Here is a 4,384-nt window from a genome sequence, read left to right as displayed (position 1 = left end):
ACAGAGTCTTAGTCATCTTGCCTATGAGGCATGGTTCGCAAGCATCGAGTGATTCATAATCAGGTGATTCCAAAAGTCCATCAACATGGAGTTTCTTCATGTGCTCTATACCAATATTACCTAAACGGCAGTGCCACAAATAAGTTGCACCATCATTATTAACTTTGCATCTTTTGGCTTCAATATTATGAATATGTGTATCACTACAATCGAGATTCAACAAAAATAGACCACTCCTTAAGAGTGCATGACCATAAAATATATTACTCATATAAATAGAACAACCATTATTCTCAGATTTAAATGAATAACCGTCTCGCATCAAACAAGATCCAGATATAATGTTCATGCTCAACGCTAGCACCAAATATCAATTATTCAGGTCTAAAACTAATCCCGATCATAGATGTAGAGGTAGCGTGCCAACGGCGATAACATCGACTTTGGAACCATTTCCCACGCGCATCATCACCTCGTCCTTAGCCAATCTCCGTTTAATCCGTAGCCCCTGTTTTGAGTTGCAAATATGAGCAACAGAACCAATATCAAATACCCAGGCGCTACTACGAGCATTAGTAAGGTACACATCAATAACATGTATATCAAATATACCTTTCACTTTGCCATCCTTCTTATCCGCCAAATACTTGGGGCAATTCCGCTTCCAATGACCAGTCCCTTAGTAGAAGCACTCAGTTTCAGGCTTACGTCCAGACTTGGACTTCTTCCCTTGAGTAGCGACTTGCTTGCTGTTCTTCTTGAAGTTCCCCTTCTTTCCTTTGCCCTTTTTCCTAAAACTATGGTCTTGTTAACCATCAACACTTGATGCTCCTTCTTGATTTCTACCTCTGTAGCCTTTAGCATTGCGAAGAGCTCGGGAATTGTCTTTTCCATCCCTTACATATTATAGTTCATCACGAAGCCTTTATAGCTTGGTGGCACTGATTGAAGAACTCTGTCAATGACACTATCATTAGGAAGATTAACTCCTAGCTGAGTCAAGTGGTTATGGTACCCAGACATTTTGAGTATGTGTTCACTGACAGAACTATTCTCGTCCATTTTGCAGCTGTAGAACTTGTTGGAGACTTCATATCTCTCAACTTGGGCATTTTATTGAAATATTAACTTCAACTCCTGGAACATCTCATATGCTCCATGACGGTCAAAACGTCTTTGAAGTCCCGATTTTAAGCCATAAAGCATGCCACACTGAACTATCGAGTAGTCATCAGCTTTGCTCTGCCAGACGTTCATAACGTTCGGAGTTGCTCCTGCAGCGGGTCTTGCACCCAGCAGTGCTTCCAGGACATAATTCTTCTGTGCATCAATGAGGATAATCCTCAAGTTACTAACCCAGTCCGTGTAGTTGCTACCATCATCTTTCAACTTAGCTTTCTCTAGGAACGCATTAAAATTCAAGGGAACGGTAGCACGGGCCATTGATCTACAAAGTTTGTGTTCGCATTTCATCAAAGGAAAAGTGGGTTGTACCCACATGACATAGATATGCAAAAACTATCAAGTACGAAGTTCATGATAAACTAAAGCTCAGTTAATCATATTATTAAAGAACTCCCACTTAGATAGACACCCCTCTAGTCATCTAAATGATCACGTGATCCATATCAACTAAACCATGTCTGATCATCACGTGAGATGGAGTAGTTTTCAATGGTGAACATCACTATGTTGATCATATCTACTATATGATTCACGTTCGACCTTTCGGTCTCAGTGTTCTGAGGCCATATCTGCCTATGCTAGGCTCATCAAGTTTAACTCGAGTATTCTGCATGTGCAAAACTGGCTTGCACCCATTGTATGTGAATGTAGATCTTAGCACACCCGATCATCACGTGGTGTCTCGGCACGACAAACTATAACAACAGTGCATGCTCAGGGAGAACACTTATACCTTGAAATTTAGTGAGGGGTCATCTTATAATGTGTCGGGACCCCGATTCTAAGTCACACCGATCTAGCATGTAACACCTCATATCACTTTGCGGCCTCACGTGCGGTATTCCCATGGGTGTCGCCTTACCATGGCCCAGGACCGTTTGCGCCTTTTGGCTCACGTATATGATAGTGTCTCTAGCATCCATATGACAGAGAACCCGAGTCGACATGACTAGTCGTGAACCCAAAGTGGCACTAACTTACGGGGACAGGCATACATGAATTAACATCGAGCATGTCGGTCAGCAGCGTGCGAATCCGGGCTGTAGCACTGGGATAACAGGACTCCGGTGAACCGGGCTGTAGCAGGCTAGTCAGGACTCCGGATGTCACCGCGTGACATTTCCCCGAAGGGACAGACACATGAACGAAGTGAATCACATGCCGGCCAGTCTAAGTGCTCCGGAGCAGTAGTGATCGGCTAGCAGGACTCCGGGTAAACCGGGCTGTAGTGGACTACCATGGCTCGATGGAATCACTAGACTACATTTCCCCATAAGAGAGGCTACCAAGGATAAACAACTAGGTTGTCGGATCCCACACATAGCAATACACGTCACATGTACGCATAACATGCAAGTATGTGTTGTACAACATGGCATCACAACATAACGCAAACTCCTATAGATAAAGGCCCAGAAGAGCCACATAGCATTAATACAAGCAGAGGTCTCATGACCCATCATTCAGAGCATACAAGCAACGGAAGCATTACATGTCTGAGTACAGACAACTACAAAAGAAAAAGGATGAGAAGCCTGACTATCTACAAGTCCCTCCCAAGGGTACAAGATCGTAGCTGAGGTAACAAGCTACCCTTTGAAGTCCAAGTGGTACTACTAGTGAGACAGATGTCTCACCTGCAAAACATAAATAAAGAAAACATGAGTACAAAGGTACTCAGCAAGACTTACATCAGATCCTATCATACATGCATTTGTATCAAGAAGGTGATGTGGGATTTAGTTGCAGCAAGCCAGCTTTGACTCAGTGGCTGTCGGATTTCGGGGTTCCGGCAGACCCTTGAGGTTCGAACACTGGGGTGCGCGCAGAGATTTCGCCTTCTACCTACCTGCACCCCACCGCCACGCTAAGATCTAAGCTATGGAAAGAACATCACAAGAGACACAGGGTTTATACTAGTTCAGGCCACCATTATGGTGTAATACCCTACTCTAGTTTTTGGTGTGGTGGATTGCCTCTTGGGCTGATGATGATGAGCAATACAAGGAGGAACAACCTCGCGAGGGTCTGTTCTTGGCTTGGGGGATGAACTGCTAGGAGGAGTTCAGTCACCCTTCTCTCTCCCTCTCTGTGTGATGCTACTCGATCCGATCCCAACTTGTTTCTGGGTTGGCCGATCTTTGATCCCCCCTACCCTGGGTGTGGCTAGTCCTATTTATAGGCAAAGGCCCTGGGCCTCTTCCCAAATATTGAGCGGGAAGGGCACCAACAATTGGCCATTTTGAAGGGGAACATCTGGTACACTTATCCTGACTAAAGTTGGTCCTCGCCTACCAAAGGCTCTGGTGGTAACGCTGGCTTGGGCTCCACAATGACTTCCTCCCTGCCGTTGGACTGGTCTTGGTCTTGTTGCACCGAAACGGGTGCCTTTGCTTGATGCTCTCGCCTGCGCTTGCTCCCTTTGCACCAAAGAGGAAAGAAGGACACTGCGTGAGCTGGCGCCCGCCTGGCGCCCTTGGTCGTCACGGCTTGCATCACGGGCACCTCGTGAGGTACCCCGCCTTGATCTCTCCGCCTCCTCACGAGCTAGCCTGACGAGGCCGTGCTTGAGGAAGCTCCGTGTCATCCGCCCCACGAGGCTTGGCCCCTCGTGAGGGTCTTGGGTCTGTGTCGATGAAGATGGGCTGTGCTGGGCCCCCCTTTGAGCCACGCCACAGGCCGTAGGCAAGCAAGTCTGGGGACCCCCGTTCCCAGAACGCCGATAGTAGCCCCCGGGCCCAAGGCGCGCCCGGACTTGGCCATGCAGGGAGGCGAAAGGGCAAGAGCGAAGCGCCGCGGGCCCTAACAGCCTGTGGCCTTGGGCGCTGCGTGGCGGTTGGTTGGACGTGGGCGTATCCACTTCCCCACGGCGCCTCGGCAACTGCACGGATTGGACAAGTCCCTGCATGCAAAGCGGGTCATGATTACCTGCGATCGTGGAGGCCGACGGTTGGCCCTCGCCTGCTATAAGTACAGAGCGGCTCGCGCCCTTCCAGTTCATCCCCCCTTTCTTCTCCTTCTTCTTCATGGCTCCGCCAAGGAGGTTCTCGTCCGCGGAGAAGGGGAAGGCTCGCCAGGTTGAGCCTGCCTCTCCCCCGCCCAAGCGCGGCCGAGGTCGCCCTCGCAAACATCCTGTGGCCACCATGGCAGCTCCCCGCGGCCATGGAGATGATTTCCAGCTCGGTAACGGGCGGACTGC

This window comes from Triticum dicoccoides, chromosome 3A (assembly GCF_002162155.2).
Source record: "Triticum dicoccoides isolate Atlit2015 ecotype Zavitan chromosome 3A, WEW_v2.0, whole genome shotgun sequence".
Classification (NCBI taxonomy): Eukaryota; Viridiplantae; Streptophyta; class Magnoliopsida; order Poales; family Poaceae; genus Triticum; species Triticum dicoccoides.
Note: the sequence above shows the minus strand (reverse complement) of the source record.